This window comes from Mustela nivalis (genome assembly GCF_964662115.1).
Source record: "Mustela nivalis genome assembly, chromosome: 15".
Classification (NCBI taxonomy): domain Eukaryota; kingdom Metazoa; phylum Chordata; class Mammalia; order Carnivora; family Mustelidae; genus Mustela; species Mustela nivalis.
The window spans coordinates 57,751,662-57,769,821 of record NC_139034.1 but is presented as its reverse complement, the minus strand read 5'-3'; the positions used below and the strand labels follow the sequence as shown (position 1 = coordinate 57,769,821).

The 18,160-nt window shown below is 38.8% G+C and overlaps 1 protein-coding gene across 1 annotated transcript in view; it reads right to left on the bottom strand.

The window, feature by feature from the left end:
* UCHL3 (ubiquitin C-terminal hydrolase L3) overlaps positions 1 to 18,160 on the bottom strand; it is a 105,191-nt gene that overhangs the window by 84,870 nt on the left and 2,161 nt on the right. The gene's annotated exons all lie outside the window — the stretch shown is intronic.

The following is an 18,160-nucleotide window of genomic DNA, read 5'->3' as shown; positions in this document are numbered from 1 at the left end:
TTAAATTTGAGTAAGAAACTTCTTACGTGTGAAATTGGTTAAATGGAATTATATAATTTCGTATATCATTCTCAAACAAGAGTGCTGATTTTACTCGGGCCTTTTTTTGATAAGGGGAATATTCCATCTATGGATTTAACCAACATTTCATAGCATGAAGAAATACTAAATATAACAGATTGCATAGCTTGATTAACTTGATTTTGATTTATGTTCTTTTGAATTACAACTGCCCTCAGAGAAAGTAGCTATTAAGCTTTGGCTAGTTACAATTTCAGCATATGAAGAACACTGATTAAGGAAAGGCACGAGATATTTTTGATGTTTTCTTCCGGAAGGATTAAGTTTATGGTTTTAGGCCTTATGTTCAACTCCTTAATCCATTATGAGTTCAATTTTGTGATGGTATAAGACACTGGTTCAGGGGCTCCTGGGTGGCTCAGTAGGTTACCTTCAGCTCAGGTCAGGATCTCAGGGTCCTGGGATAGAGCCTCGCATCAGGCTCTTTGCTTAGCGGGGAGTCTGCTTCCCTCTCTCTCTGCCTACTTGTGATCTTTCTCTCTCTGTCAAATTTAAAAAAAAAAAAAAGAAGAAGACACTGGTTCAGTTTTTTTTTTTTTTTTTTAAGATTTTTATTTATTTATTTGACAGAGAGAGAGAGATCACAAGTAGGCAGAGAGGTAGGAAGAGAGAGAAGGGGAAGCAGGCTCCCTGATGAGCAGAGAGAATCCCAGGACCCTGGGACCATGACCTGAACTGAAGACAGAGGCCTCAACCCACTGAGCCACCCAGGCGCCCCAAGACATTGGTTCAGTTCTTTTCTTTTAATGTGACTGTCCAGTTTTCCTAGTACCATTTATTGAACAGACAGTCCTTCCCATTGTATATTCTTGCCTGTGTTGTATATTAATTGACCATATATGTGTGGGTTTATTTCTGGGCTTCTTATTCTGTTCCATTGATCTATGTGCTATATTTATGCTAATATCATACTGTTTTGATTACTACAGCTTTATAGTACAGTTTGAAATCAGGGAACATGATGCCTCCAATTTTGTTCTTTCTCAATATTGTTTTGATGAAGGGTCTTTTGTGGTTCCACACCAAATTTTAGGATTGTTCTATTTCTGTGGAAAATGCCATTGAAATTTTGATTAAAAAAAATTGCACTGAATCTATAGATTGCTTTGGTTAGTATATACATTTTAATGATGTTAATTATTCTAATCCATGAGCATAGAATATCATCCCATTTATTTATGTCTTCTTCAAATTTTTTCATTAATGTCTTATAGTTCTCAGTGTATCAATCTATCACCTCCTTGGATAAATTTATCCCTAGGTATTTGATTCTTTTTGATACAATTGCAAATGTGATTGTTTTCTTAACTTCTCTTTCTGACAGTTCATTATTAATGCATAAAAACCCAACAGGGTTTTGGTTTTATTTGTATATTACTTTTGTATCCTACAAGTTTACTGAACTCTTTTGTTAGTTTTTTTTTTTTTTGAGTTTTCTTTTTTTAGTTTTAAATAGAGAGAGAGAGAATGAGCAAGGGATTGGTAGAGGGAGAGGGAGAATCAAGATCCCTGCTGAGCTGGGAGCCTGATGTGAGGCTCTACTCCAGGACCCTGGAATCATGACCTGAGCTGAAAGCAGAAGCTTAACTGACTGAGCCACCTAGGCACCCTGTCTTTTTGTAGTTTTAACAGTTTTTGATGGAGTCTTTAGGATTTTCTGTATATGATACCATGTCATCTGCAAATAGTGACAGTTTCACTTATTTCCTCCCAATTTCGATGCCTTTTATTTCTTTTTCTCGTGTACTTGCTCTAGCTAGGACTTCCATACTGCCATGTTGTCTTCAGATTACATTTACACATATGTATGTTTTATACCAAATAATCTTTGTTTCCTCTCTCCTTACTCCCACCTTCCTTCTCTCTTTCTCTCCGGATATCTTTTACTGGTAAAATTTGTATTTTTGCTTGGATGTCTGTTGTATACTAATACCTTAATACCATACCTTTAGTAACTTTCTATTTGTTCTCTACTATGAGAAATAATTGAAATTGGCCAACTACCTCTTCTTTCTTCCTTCTCTTTCTGTCTCCCAGCATCTGATGTGAAGTAATATCCTCTTATTTCTAGGGAATAGCTATAAGGTAATCAGGTAGCTTATTCTACTTTTCATATGTTCTCCCCATCTCACACCTACTCTTCCTATGTTTGATCGTTGTAGTCTACTTTATTAGATCATGTGACCAATAACATATTATATTCTCTCCTTTATGTCATTATTTAGTCTTAGTTCCATAGGTCAAGATATTGAAGTCTGTCCAGCCATTTTGGTGGTTCGAAGCTCATTCTCTAGTAGATAATCTTAGAAAGGGGCAGTAAACAGTATTTCATGAATGTTTATAAGTGTTTGTCTATAGTCTTTATTCTTGAATATGTTTGCACGGTACAAAACCCTTAGGTCATTTTTTCTTGCCTTGAGTGTGTTAAGTATCGCACTCTATTATTATCTTCAACCCATAAAGGGTTGAGGTAGAAAGATCTGGCAATTAATATTCTTTCTCTCGTAAGTGAGCTGTTTAAGAAGCTGTTGGTGTTTGCCTTGATACAATAGAATATTTAAAGATTTCCTTTAAAATTCATTTGTTGTGGGGCAGCTGGGTGGCTCAGTGGGTTAAAGCTCTGCCTTCCGCTTGGGGATGGAGCCAGGCATCGGGCTCTCTGCTCAGCAGGGAGCCTGCTTCCTCCTCTCTCTCTGCCTGCCTCTCTACTTGTGATCTCTGTCTGTCAAATAAATAAATAAAATATTTAAAAAAATTCATTTGTTTTACTAGAATAATTCTTGGCATTGGCCATTTTGGTGTCAGTGTTTCCAGGTATGCTTTTCAGTATATTTTACAGGTTTTTCTGTTTTGTTTCTTTCCTTCAAAAATTTTTTCTTAGATTATTTTGTTCTGTTCTGTTGCTCTGGTTCTCTCCCTGGGGTACTTCTGGCATACATATGTAGGAACGTGTCCTTTATCTGTCACTTTCTCTCAAAACCGATTTACCTCCTTCTTCATTTCTTTTTGATTTTTAACATTTTTCTCTTCTTAAACTTCGATTTCTGCTAAAACATTATTTGTTACTGTTATATGCTCTTGTGTTTCTTGTTTATGCTTCCTTAACATTTTTTAAAATTTTTGTTCTGAGTTCCCTCATTTTTTACCTCACAAAAACCTTTTGTTTTATTAAACAGAGCACATTTACATATGAGGAAAACGCCTAGGCCCAAATAACAGAAGCTACCAAGGCTATAATGAATGCTTGCCTCCTGCTTAGTAAATCAAAAAAGCAGAGACTTACAGGGGCTTAAGTTACTCACTCTGGTCCTTGTGCTCTCCAAGCAATTGAAATTTCCTAGAGGCCAAGCTGGAAGTTCCAGGCAAGGCTTTTATAGGGGCTTATGCTTGAGCACAAAGGAGACAGCACAAAGGAAAAAGTCCTTCCTGCTGGCTCTCCAGACAAAGGCAAGGGAAAATTTTTACAGAGACTGAAGTGGGAAAGGAGGGATGTCTAAGCATGTAGGGGCAGGGAGGTACAGGAAGTTGGGCACACAGTTTCAGCGGACAGAACACGTTTCGTCAATGTCTCATTAGTATGTTAAATCCCCACCCCTGGGTGTGATTTTTAGTATTATAATGAGGGAACAAGTCAGTGAAACGCCAGCCGTGGAGTCTGCCTTGGTGCAGACTGGTTTGGTTTGGTCTTTACCAGTCTTTGTAGTAGAGTCCCTCATTTGGTAAGCATCCCCCTTTAAGTTTTACTTAAAACTCTCTAAAATATCTGGAGCTAGAGAATAGGGAGAAGACTAGGTAAGTCATACAACCATTGTCAGAACCCCTCTACCTCCGGCTCAAAAGTTGTATTGTTGGGTCCCCAATGTTGGGGCCCCCAATAATGGGTCCGTGATTAAAGGAGTGAGAATGATACAAAGCGAAGGTCAAGCAAAGCTTTATTTCGTGCCAAGTATCAAGAATCAAACCGAACATTCGGGGCTGTGCCTCTTACAGAGAGGGCAACCTCTGTCTGCTTCAGACTAGTTTTTAAGGGCAAAGGCCATGTGGTTGGGCCTGGCCACGCACAGGTGGCCAACGAAATTGTAACACACAGAGAAAGCTGCATAGTCATGTTAGGTCACACATAAGTGATCAATTGAATTACAATTTACCCTAGTAGATATTTTAAGCAGCCTATCACCTTGATCAGAATTGGTGCCCAAAAGGTGCCCAAAGGGCAGGGCCCAAACTCCTTGGTAACTAGGGAGACAGTATGCGCCACCACACTGATCGGATGTCTCCACCTGGCCTGACCCACCCTTATATTTGGGCTTTGTACCCTGGAACTTGTTTTCAAGTAAGTCCCCTGGGGGAAGGGGGGACAGGGACAGTTTAAATTTTACTGCAAAAACAAAAAAATTACTATTTAATCCAAGATGGAATCCTCTGGCTAAATAGGCCTTTACAGTATTACTTCTAGAACTGGAGGCGTGTTCCTGTTTGTTCAAGTGCATTTTCTCCCTATGTTAATGGTTAGGACAAAGGCAATAGCTACAGAAGAGGTATTCCACTGGTAAATATAGAACTATATCAGAACAAAGAGGGGGGTGACATAGAAAATTTTGTCTTCCCAAATATCAGTTGCTTTCGTAATATAGTCATATGCAGTGAAGAAAACTCTACCTCCCACAGGCTTAATCCAAAAACTTTCTGTTGCTATTCATACCAAACAAGGCTCACCATTCTTCTGGCATCATTCCTGAACTAAGAGATCCAGCTGGTATTTTAGGGTATTGGAAAACTTCATTTTGTGACCTCCATTATGGATTTCAACACTGCTGGCTATTGGCTCAGACAGGTGGGCCTCCTGATCAATTCAGACTTCAGCAGTTTTGTCTTAAGGGAACATTCTTTTGCACCTCATCCTTTACTAGAAGGAAGTCCTGATTCCTGCAATGAACAGTCATTGGAAGCTATAGTAAGAGGGCAGTACTTCCCGCACTCAGTGCCTGGTCGTACCTTCACACCTTGTTGAGCATGTGTTTTGCTTCTCGTAGGTCGTAATAAGGTCATTTCTGGCTCAGAAGACTTTTAACCGTGCTTGCTTCAAGTTGGGCATTTAAATTTCCTTCTGCTGCACAATCTGCATTTTTTTCCTTTCATGATATTCTGTTACAGTCAGTCTTTTTGTTTGCACAAGAGAACCTTTCAAATGTTTTGCATTTTCTTGGCCTTTGTCACTTTTCCTTCTGCTTTCCCATTGTTTTCTTGTTCAGGGAAAGCTATCACGCCTAATCTGCTATTGTGTGTCCACATTGCTGAGGGCCATGCAAAGCCTGAGAGTTGGCTCAAGCTAATCTTTGGTGGGAAAAGATTTAGCAAAAAAAGAAATTTAGCAAAATTCTTGGCATCTTTGTTTAAAGCCCCAGATCCTGGGGCGCCTGGGTGGCTCAGTTGGTTACGTGTCCTACTCTTGATTTCGAACTGGGGTCATGATCTCAGGGTCATGGGATTAAGCCCAGCAACCAGCTCCGAGCTCAGCAGGAAGTCTGCTTGAGGATTCATCCTCTCTGTCTCCCCTGCTCCAACCCCCTCCACTCTCTCTATTTTTAGAATTTTATTTTATTTTATTTATAAATAAATAAAACTTTAAAAAGACAAATAAAATAAAACCTCAGGTTCTTGCTTGGCAGTTTTTGAGTTTTTCTAATGCTAATTTATGTGCTTAATTTTAATGGCTTTTATACTTTTGTTAAAAAATTTTTAGCTTATTTTGAAATATTAGATTTTACAGTTTCCCAATTTGTTGGCATGTCTTCCTGAAGTGTTTTCATCATAGTGTGTGGGGATTTTATCCTGCCCCTTATTCCTTTTCTTCTTACAATAATTTTGCATGAAATCTGGCTGCAATTCTTTTTTACTGCTTATTTTGAACATGAAGTAAGTTTTCCCACACTTTTTAAATGGGGGAGGTCCAAAAAGATAGATTTTCCTTTATTCCAGGAATCTTTCTGTTGTTTTTGCAAAGCAACAAGAAAGGAAAAAAAAAAAAAAAGAAGAAGAAGAAGAGGAAGAAATAGATCTCTTTCAGAGATCTACCTCTCATTGCCCCCCCCCCCTTTAAGGAAAACAATGGATCACTTAACAAAGGAGAATTACTTTAAAACAGGGACTATCACAATGAGTAGCTGAGAAAGCAGTGGAATTTTAATAAAATGTATGTATGGAGTAGAGATGACTAATTCTTCTCTAGATTTATACCCATAACCCTGAAAAAAAATGGCCTTGTCTAAATAACCTAACCTTTTGTCTAAATAACCTAACACACATTAGAGCAAATTGATGCAAAAACTTAAGAACTAAACCAGAAGCAGTCCCACCACTTCTCAGGGTATTTTTAACCCTTCAGCCATTGTTTTTTTTCTTTCTTTCATCCCTTCCCTTCACCCATTTGCTTAAAAATGAATTCTCTAGGCCACCTTTTCCACTGTTTTCTCTTAAGTAATCTCACTACTAGATAATCCGTTATTTTCACCAAGTTCTCTATGAAGCTAAATTTTGTGGAGAACTGATTTAAAAGTCCCTAGAGTTTGTTTAAAAAATGCATTGTAGGGGCGCCTGGGTGGCTCAGTGTGTTAAGCCGCTGCCTTCAGCTCAGGTCATGATCTCAGGGTCCTGGGATCGAGTCCCGCATCGGGCTCTCTGCTCAGCAGGGAGCCTGCTTCCCTTCCTCTCTCTCTGCCTGCCTCTCTGCCTACTTATGCTCTCTATCTGTCAAATAAATAAATAAAATCTTTTAAAAAAATGCATTGTATAATATTATCTATTGGTTAGGTAATGACTCCAAATCAACATATAGTTCATTTAATCTTCTGTTCAATTTCATGTTGGGTTGTAGTATTTATCCTTATACAGATTTGGCAGTTCTTCTGATTGTGTAACAAACTCACTTGTCTTATGACTATTTTCTCCTGTAGGGGAGTGCTAGGTTTTCTGTGTTATGTCCTAATAGGGTTTCCTTGTTGCCATGGGCTAAGGTCAGAGTGCTGTAGATTTTGAAGTAGGATCTCTTCTTGGAGGGAGAAGTCCTTTCCACCATCGGCCACATGGAAGACTGAAGAGGCTAAGCTGTTGGGAGGCTAGAGTGGGGGCTTACAGTCAGGCTTCTGGGGCCCTTGCTTCCCTGCCCAAAGATGGCTCAATTTCTGTGAGAAGGAACTATGTAGACAGTGAAGTAGCTCTATCTTACTTCATACATCTCATGCTCAGTTTACTCCTTTGAAGACTGGTGGGTGCCTTGATGGTTGTTTCAGTATCTTGGCAGCCAGGTGTCAGAACTGTAGTGAGCTTTAAGAAATGTCCTCAAGATGGAATGATGAAACACTGTCCAGGTGGGGAGAACGAACTGTGGAAGGCTGTGGACTCTCGGGAGCCATCATTTTTCAAATCTGCTGGAGCACTGCCAAGAAAATAGGGGCACCTGGGTGGCTCAGTTGTTAAGTGCCTGCCTTCAGCTCAGGTCATGATCCCAGGGTCCTGGGATCAAGCCCCACATCAGGCTCCCTGCTCCACAGGAAACCTGCTTCTCCCTCTCCCACTCCCCGTGCTTGTGCTCCCTCTCTCACTCTCTCTCGGACAAATAAATAAATAAAATCTTAAAAAAAGAAAAAAAAAAGAAAGAAAGAAAAGAAAGGAGAAAATAAATATTAAAGTTTGTGGCCTAGAGTTTTAAGTTTTAAGGAACAGGTAAAGGTGCCAGAAGATCTGATTCAATACTGAGGCCCAGGATGGGGAGTGCATGTGGGTCAACCCCTTTCATGAGCCTCCACACATACAGCAGAGGCTGGCAGGTGCTTCAAGAGGCTTTCCTCTGAAGTGTCTTTCCAGAACATGAAACTATTTCATCAACTTTTTTCATTCTTTTCGGTGGCTCCAATATACCCTTATTTCCATCAGATGATCCCATCTTTCATTTCACAGAGAAAAAAGAAGTCATCTGATGGAAGTTTCTCCAGTTCTTCATACAACATCTTCCAAATATGCTGTATCCACCTTATTTCCTTTTCTTGGCTTTTCTGATGGAAGAGATATCCCACCTCTTGTCTTAGGATAATTTCTTCACCTGGCTTCTGGATTAAATGCCTTTCTGTCTTGTCAAGGAATATACTCATTTATTTAATAAATACTTAACTGAGCATCTACTTTTTAACAAACACCATGCTCCATCCATTCTCTCTTTTGTAGAGTCAGCTGGTCTCACACTATTGCCTCTTTGCCAATAGCCTTTAGCCATGCTCAATGCTCTTCCAGTGAAAAACCAACCAGGCCAAAAAAAGTCTTTCACCATAACTCCTTCCTTAGCGACTAGCTTGTTATTCTCCTCTACACAGCCAAACATCTCTAAAACATTGTCTGTACTCGGTGTTTTCATGTCTGCCTATCTTATTCAGTCTGCAACACACAGATTTCTAGCTACTGCTCTCATGGCTCCCAGTGAAAGTGCTTTCATTGTGGTCACCAATAACCAGCTTGTGGCTGAAATGCATGGAACCACTTCAGTTCTCACTTTGATCTGTAGGCAGCATTTAAACATGTGGACCACTTCTTTCACGAGGTTTCTATAATACCACATTCTCCCTAGTGTCTGGTTCATCCTTCTCCATCTTTTTGCAGGCTACATTTTGGTCTGTATTTCTCTTAAATGTTGATGTTCCCCAGGGTTTCCTGGGCAATCTTTCCTTTGTCAGCACGTTATGGTTGATGTGATCAGCTTCTAAGACTGTAATTATCATCCATATCATGTAGGAAAGATACTTGCCATTGTGTTGACATGAAGATGTGAGACTCTCAAAGACTGTTTTGTTTAAATAGGTCTATAAGGAGAAGGCCAAAATAAATGGCCTGATTAGCAATCTGTCTCATGCCAATTAAATACCAGTGGAGTGACAAAAGAAAGTTCCTAGGTTTATAGTAGGACCTTAGTCATCCCAGTGCTGGGTATATTTTACAATGTAGATGTGTAGAGGCAATTTTCACAATGAATTTTCACGCAGTACTGATGTAGTGCAAAAATACAGTACCATAACAAAATGGAAAACAAAACTTTACGGTATCTATTGCCTTGAGTTAATGTTCCATTCCAAAGAAGATGATGATGATAATCCTTTTATAATTAAAAAGTAGACTATCACGAAAGAGATTCTTTTTGTCCTTCTCAGTGAACTGTCCAGTGACTGATATTTATAAGGGACAGAACCTGTATATGCAAATTGAACGTGACCTTCTTCCCACCTGGCTCATGCTACATATTCTTTGTGGGTTTACGATATGTGATTTATCAGTATTGTTAAATCTTCTCCTTTACCTTAACACCTGTGTTATTCTCTACTTACTTATCTAGATACATTGTCTGCCCTTATCTCCTTTGCTTTATGCTCTGGAATATTGTCCTTTGAAAAATGTATCACCTGTGCTCTTTTGGCTTTTCCAGTGGGAGATACACCAGCAGGAGATTTAACACAGGAGGACAGCAAGGTCGGGGTGTTTCTTCGCTGCTCCTGTCCTGCTCTGTGTTGTATCTTTGGCAGTATCTGTGTCCTTCTCCAGTGAAAGGTTCTGCTGGGCCGTGCCTCCCATGAAGTTCCATTAACAATTTTTTACTCTTGATTTTTTGGTTCTAGGTGTCATAACAGTTTCCCATTGTTGCAAGTCTCTCAAATCCCTCGATACTGTTTTTTTTTTCCATCATATCTTCCCATACCTTTGTAATCCTGCCACTGAAGTTTTTTTTAAAGATTTTATTCGTTTTTTTGACAGAGTCACAGTGAGAGAGGGAACATACACGGGGGAGTGGGAGAGGGAGAAGAGGTTTCCCGCGGAGCAGGGAGCCTGATGCGGGGCTTGATCCTAGGACCCTGGGATCATGACCTGAGCTGAAGGCAGACGCCCAACAACTGAGCCACCCAGGCACCCCTGATTCAAGTGTTAACTTGAACTCATTTAGGATGATTTTTTTTTTCTTTCCAAGAACCTGACTGATAGGACAATGTTGTAAAATTAGCCCAGTGCCTTGCACTCTCAAAAGCACTTGTGTCAACAATTCTCTCTTTCTATTTAGGATTCTCATTGAATAATGTGATGTGGGGTCCTCAGCCTTCATTTAAGGCTGAAAGCTTATATTTCTACTTCTGTATTTTTACTATGTACTAAAGACTCACAGACTTATACATTTAGCCCATAAATGTCTCCTAAGATTCAGAACTATATGTTCAACTCTTCTGATTCGACTGCTCTGATATCCCACAGTTACATAAAATTCCAAATGCTTGATTCCATTGTATCTCCTTACATGTCCTTTGAACAACTTCTCAGCCTGTTCCTGTCTGTGTTAAGTTAGGGGTCCAGGAACCTCTTTACAATTTGAACAGTCACGGTCCCTATGAGTCTAGCCTGGCAGTACTTTTGCTAATACAATTCCCTTAAGAACTCTGGGGGCTTTCTATATTTGAGATCAAAGCCCACTCTATGCTCTAGAAGTCAAGCCACAATTGTTTTCAAAACAGTTTTCTCCTTTGAGACTGATTTATTGCTACTTTGGTATCAGGCTTCTGTGAGACTTATCTTTGTGCTTTCAAAATGCCATTTGGTTTAGCTGAGAAAGAAAGCACCAATTTAAATTCCTTAGAAGCCCTAAAAAAGTGTCCTAGGGCCAAACCTTTGATTTGACCTTTATCCTTTATCCTTAGGCCATATCTTAATTTGAGAACCTTATTTGCTTAAGAAACTGTAAATAAGAGATAGTTTATATTCCAGACTGGCAGGTTATAGCCTCTCAGTAGATCTACTTAAGACGTGACCCAAATAATTTCACTGCCAAAACAAGTCTTTTTTTTTTTTTTTTAAATATTTTATTGTTTTTATTTATTTGACACAGAGAGAGAGAGAGAGATCACAAGTAGGCAGAGAGGCAGGTAGAGAGAGCGGGGGTAGCAGGCTTCCTGCTGAGCAGAGAGCCCCATGCAGGGCTGGATCCCAGGACCCTGAGATCATGACATAAGCCTAAGGCAGAGGCTTAACCCACTGAGCCACTCAGGCCCCCCCTTCCTGCCAAAATAAGTCTTATGACCACACCTAAATTTAAGTGGGGGCAGAGAAGAGCTATCTTCCCAGGTGTCAGGATGCAGAGAGAATCAGATATTGGTAAATGGTAATGCTACTCACTGCATAGTAAGATAAACATCACAAAAAAGTCACAAAGAAAATACTAAAGGCTCTTAGAGCAGGAGGTAATCACAATTAGGGTATCACATGATGTAAAAGGCAATTCTTCTGTTTTTCTGTCCAGGAGGGAAAGTTAATTGCTTCACTTTCTTTTACCATTAGGAAATGGTCTGCCGGGGTTCCAAATCCAGTCCAAGCTCCCAAGCAGGTTGAGTTGGTAGAACCAACTCACAAGATGTCCATACTCTCCTTGTTCCACAGATAAGCCTAGATAACACCCACATCAGTATAAATAATCCAGAGAATGATCCCAGACTGGTAGAAGAGACTCTTCACAACTAATCCTAGAGAAGAGGCCACAGCAAAAATGGGATATATCTCCTTAAAAAAAGAAGAAAAAAAAAGCCAGTACTACTAAACCCACATGATTGTCCTGAGGATCATTTGTACAGAGTTTAAGTACTCAACAAATGGTGGCTATTATTAATTCATTTTTAGATCCATACATAAAAATTTGAAAAAATGGCTGCTTCCAGAAAGAAAATGGGTTGCTGGGGAAAGGAGTAGAAGGAAGGCTTGTATTTTGCTGTATTGATTTATTTATTTTTTGGTAATCTTATTATTATTTTTTATAGCCTTATTTTTTTTTTAAGAGAGAGAGTGAGCTGGAGGTGGGGCAGGAGAGAATCTTCAAGCAGACTCCCTGCTGAGCGTAGAGCCCCACACAAGATTTGATCTCAGGACCCTGAGATCATTACCTGAGCCGAAATCAAGGGTTGGATGCTTAACCAACTGAGCCATTCAGGCACCCCTCTTTTTTGTAACTTCTAGAATTTTCTACCATCTACATATGTCATCTATTCCAAACAATAATGGGTGTTAAAAATACTACTTGTATAGGGACACCTGGGTGGCTCAGTGGGTTGAGCCTCTGCCTTCGGCTCAGGTCATGATCCCAGGGTCCTGGGATCAAGCCCCGCACTGGGCTCTCTGCTCAGTGGGGAGCTTTCTTCCCCCGCTCCCCCCACCTGCCTCTCTGCCTACTTGGGATCTCTGTCTGTCAAATAAATAAATAAAATCTTAAAAAAAATACTACTTATATATTTGTTCCTTTTAATCCCTATTATATTAGAAGCTTGAAAGTTGCATCTTAAAATCATCAAGGAATATATGAAACAGTTGATCCATGAGAGACTTAAAATAGATTCCTTCTTAAGATTCTTAGGGCCCATTAGAAATAGTAAGTAAACAAGAAGTTTTCTTATAAAGAGGCAGTTTTTTTGTGGTATCAATATAGTTTTGGTGGCAAAAACTCCACTAAGTTCAAGAGAAAATAGTCAATAATACCAATGTAAATCTATACAATTTTGAGCATAAATGTGAAATTTCATTCAGTGATAAAGGAGTGTTTAGTGGGGAAAATATCTAATCTTGCTACACTAATATCTTCACTCAAATATACGGTACTTCCCAACGTATGGCTGATTTCATATGCTTTATTGAGATGGAGCTCTTTGACTTGAGGGCATGCACAAAATAAATGTTCATTTTAATCCTGCTTCCTTTCACCTCTCAAATTGGTTTTATGACAACAGAGTTTTTTAGATCACTTGAGGCACTTCTGAATTATACAGTCAGACAAAAATAGGTATAGTAAAATTATCTCAGCCTTATGGTAGAAGAAAAATCTGTTTCCTCTGTAGAAATTTTTAACTTCTGAAACTAACTGATTCTGTTCTTTGGCATTTGAGAGAGCTGTAAATCCATTCATGTGCCAGACATTTATTAATCACCTTCTGTTTGCAAAGCACTGTGCATTTGATTAGCAATCAGTTGCTATTCATTCCACTCATTTTCTATCACATTACTTTCATTGCCCACTTACTTTGTGCTTTAATTTCCTAATTTTTAGAAAAACAGCACTTTTATAATTCTTGTCATCCATTTATCTGTCAAGAGCATTAATAAGTAATGCCTATATTTGGGGTGTGGTCTGGTATAAATGAATAATTAATTTTTATAAAGACATCTTAAACAATGTCAAAAGGCAGGTGTAATTTCTTTGAATATTCCATGAATGTTTGAAAAAAAAAATCTGTATTCTCTCTTTTTGTTATGTTCAAAAAGGATAAATGATAAACTGGGAAAAACATACAAAATATATTTTGGACAAAATGTTACTATCCCTAATACCTTAATACAGGACAATTCTATAAGTTGAACCCTGGTTTAAAAAAAAAAGGCAAAAGATATGAACACCAAATCCTTCAGGGAGAAATACAGATGATTGATCAATAGACATGAAGAGACTATTATTTGTTATTCCCTTCTATTGTTTTCCCATTTTTTATTTTCCTAATTTCTAAACTTAACTCTATTACTTTCTCCCTTTATATTTCTTTGGGCTTCTCTATGACATTTTTTCCTATTTTTTTAAGTTGAGTTTTTGTTCATTTATGTTCATCCATTTTTTTTTTTTTTAAGATTTTATTTGTTAGAGAGAGAGAGAGAGGTAACACAAGGAGTGGGGAGTGGCAGGTGGTGGGAGAAGTGGGCTCCTGGCTGAGCTAAGAGGCCAATGCAGGACTCAATCCTAGGACTCTGGGATCATGACCTGAGCCGAAGACAGATGCTTAACAGACTGAGCCAAAAAAAAAAAAAAATCCCCAATAAAAATTTTTTCATTTTTTTCAAAATTTTTGATTTTATTATTTATTTTAATCACTACATTTACCTATATTTGACAAGTTTTGACATTAAATTACTTTTATCATTTAATTCCATGTATTAAGGGGTGCCTGGCTGGCTTAGTACATTTAGGGTTTGCCTTTGGCTTAGGTCATATTCTCAGGGTCCTAGGATTGAACCCCATGGACTGGTCTGGCTCCCTGGTCAGCAGGAGTCTGCTTCTCCCTTTTCCTCTGCTCCTATCCCCATTCGTCCTCTCTTTCTCAAATAAATAAAATCTTTAAAAAAATAATTCCATGTATTAAAATTTTCTTTTATAATTTTCTTTTTAACCAGGAATATTGAATATTATATTTTTACTCTCCAGATGTAGTGATTTTTAGATCTATGTTTTTGGTTTTAATTTACCTTGAATAATCAGACAACATCTATATGATGTCAATTCTTTGGAATTTATGGGTTTCTTATATGACACAGTGCATCGTCAATTTTTGTTTCTTCCATAGGTACTGTATAAAAATTTTGCATTTTCTATTCATCAAATTTATAGATTTGATTATACATAGTTTACTTAATCTCACTGTATCTGAGAATGATTTTTTTTTTTTAAGATTTTACTTATTTGACAGAGATCACAAGTAGGCAGAGAGGCAGGCAGAGAGAGAGGGGGAAGCAGGGTCGCTGCTGAGCAGAGAGCCTGATGTGGAGCTTGATCCCAGGGCTCTAGGATCATGACCTGAGTCAAAAGCAGAGGCTTTAACCCACTGAGCCACCCAGGCATCCCTGAGAATGATTTGTTAAAATCACCATAAAAAAATGTTGATGTATTTATTTTTCCTGTGGCTCTCTTAGTTGTTTTATATATTTGAAAGCAATTTCCTTAGCGCATATGTGTTTAAAAAATAATATCTTAGTGCTTTCCCTGGAAAATCTTTCTTTGTGACCTCCCCTTCATAAGCCTCAATTTCTATTTAATTGGATATTGAAACCACTACTCGGGCTTTCTTTTCATTCATTTGTGCCTGATACATTTTTTTCTATTTACTGTACAGTTTCTGTATGGTTGTGTTTTTGAAGTGATTCTGTAAGCAGCAGGTTCCTGGATCTTTAAGTTGTTATCTTTTGGTGGGTTAAACTAATAATTGCCATTTATTATAGTTACTATTTGGAGTTATTATAGCCATACTATTTTAAGTTTTCTATTATCATACTCTAATTTTGTTTTCTTTTTTTCTCTTTCTTATTCCCTATTCTTTTCACTGGATGGATATATTAAAAAAAAAAAAAAGTTATACATTTGTATTTTGTCTTCCCAGTAGTTACCTCTTATTTATTTCTTCTTCATCTCCATTTCCCAAGGTTGGGAAAACTTTTTTAAGTTTCTAAAGCAGGAGAAAATGATACGGCGCACATACTCTAAATGGTTTGCCTTTGCCAGGTCCTTAGCTTTTGGGACCTCAAGGCTAAGAATGGACTCTTTTGTTATCTGTATTTTGCTGTGTCATCCTTCCCCTGGAGCAGAGAAGATGCACTGCCTTGGCTGCCTGGGCTGAGGGAAGGTCACAGGGAACCAAGGAACAATGGAGGAAAAACCGGATTATTATCTCAAAATCTTATTCAGTCACAAACACTTGTGCTTTCCTTGCCACCTCCACTCAGAGCTCCATTACAGTTGTTGGGAGGCATCCCGTTATTTTCCAGTACTTCATAGTTAGCTAGTAGATATATTTAGTATGTTTATGAAATAAGCTGATTATATCATTTGGTATATCCCTTCTGTGATATTAAAACTCTCTTTATAATCTTTGGTCTCTTCAATTTGAATTTGCTATTATTCAGTTCATTCATTCAGTCAACATTTATTAAGCACCTATTACATGTCAGCTACCTCGCTGGAGGAAAGTATGGAACAGCAACAACAACAATAAAAATAATCCTTCTCTCAAAATGCCCTCTTTGTAGTGGGGGGAACACAGACAAATCACCAGGTAATTACAGAGAATGCCTTAAGCGCTATAATCTTAAAAAGCGCAAAGAAGGGCGCCTGGGTGGCTCAGTGGTTAAGCCGCTGCCTTCGGCTCAGGTCATGATCCCAGGGTCCTGGGATCGAGTCCCGCATGGGGCTCTCTGCTCAGCAGGGAGCCTGCTTCCTCCTCTCTCTCTCTGCCTGCCTCTCTGCATACTTGTGATTTCTCTCTGTCAAATAAATAAATAAAATCTTTAAAAAAAAAAAGCGCAAAGAAGAGAGGGTCACTAACTGGGGAGATGAGCAACAGCTTCACAGAAGAGTGAGTTTTGAGTTGGGTCTTGAACGATGAATGGGTATTCAAGTAAGTAAGGACCGGTGAGGGAGGGGGAATTTCAGAGTTGTTGGGGGTGATAGGAAGAAGAGCAACTGGGAGAGGAAAGTGCCTACGAAGGCCCAGAGAGTGAGCAGCCATGTGGTTGTGGATGGAGACGCTGTCTGGGTAGCGGGAAGACAGGAGCCACAGATACAAAACCAGAAAGATTTGTGTTTTGAGCTTCAAAAAAATGTATCTTCATTTAGAGATTTTTTTTTTAAAGATTTTATTTTTTTATTAACATGACAGAGAGAGGGAGATCACAAGTAGGCAGAGAGGCAGGCAGAGAGAGAGGGGGAAGCAGCCTCCCCGCTGAGCAGAGAGCCTGACGTGGGACTCGATCTCAGGACCCTGAGATCATGACCTGAGCCGAAGGCAGAGGCTTAACCCACTGAGCCACTCAGGTGCCCCTCATTTAGAGATTTTTAAGCAGAGAAGAAAAGTAGATGTTGGATGGGGACGCTGAATGGAAGAGAGAGAAAGAGAGAGTCAGAGAAATAAAGACAAGGGCTTAGCATCAAGGAGACAAGCTAAGACATTGCAACAAACCTTTCCAGGCTTACACCACCACACCAGCTCAGGCCCTTACAATTCTCTTGTGGTATACATTTTTAAACTAGGGTTTGACCAGGTCTTACTACTTCTAATTAACTGTGACACCACTGATTTAGACTGGGATGTTAGAAGAGCACTATTTTTTTGGTTTAATATAAGATGTCACTTTTGGGTATCACAGGCGGTGGTGCCTATAAGACTATTCAAGAGAGATTTCTTGCAGATTATTGGAAATATTTTTCTGAACATATTCTTTCACCCTTTATTGGGGATAGGGTGGGATTGAGAATGGAAGGGTTGGGGGTCAGAGGTTGATTTGTCCCTCCACCATTTAGTAAACCTCATAGACTTGCGTATTCTTTGTAATTCCTACCGAACATTTTAAAATCATGTCTTGTCTTCTTATCGTTTTAAAAATTCAGTGATCAAATATATAATGGAGTACTTTTCATGTGCGTGCAATTCTGTAAGGTCCTACAGGTGTTACAATAGTGGTAAGAATAACTTACCATCTAGTTCCTGCATGTAATAAATCCAAATATATAAATGATAATAAAATAAGTTATATAAATATACTATAGTATAATAATTTTATTGAACAGGATAAGATTAACAATAGGGTAGCAAACAACTCCATAATCCCAGTGATTTAACAGAACCAGAAAGTTTATTTTTCACTCATAAGCAGTGTGCTGTGGGCCCAGGAGATTCTTCAGGACAGCTGTCCTCCTTGCATTGGCTCAGCTTTCTGAGCTTTGATTACAAGCAACCTCTTTATGGACATGTTTCCGTGATGACCACTGGAGGGGAACGGTGGGCTGGAGTGACAACTACTGGCAATTTAACGCTTCTACTTAAGATGTGACCCAAGTTACTTCACTGCCAAAACAAGTCTTATGACCCATGCCTAAATTTAAGGGGGCAGAGAAGAGCTATCTTCCCGGTATCAGGATGCAAAGATCAGAGATTGGTAGACAATAATAACACTCACTGCATAGTAAGATAAACATGGCAAAAATGTTACAAAGAAAAGGCTAAGGCTTTTAGAACAGGAGGCAATGGCAGGATGTCACAAGATAAAAGACAATTCTGTTTTTCTGTCAATGAGTGAAAGTTTATTGCTTCATTTTCTTTAACCAGTAGGAAATAGTCTGCTGGGCTCCAAATTCAGTCCTAGCTCCCAAGCTTGTTGACTTGGTAGAACCCACAAAATTTTCAAGCTCTCCCCAGTTCTTTGTTCTTTTCTCCCCCTCTTTTTGGTTCCGGCATATGTGGCCTAGAGAAATGGCCTAGGGAAT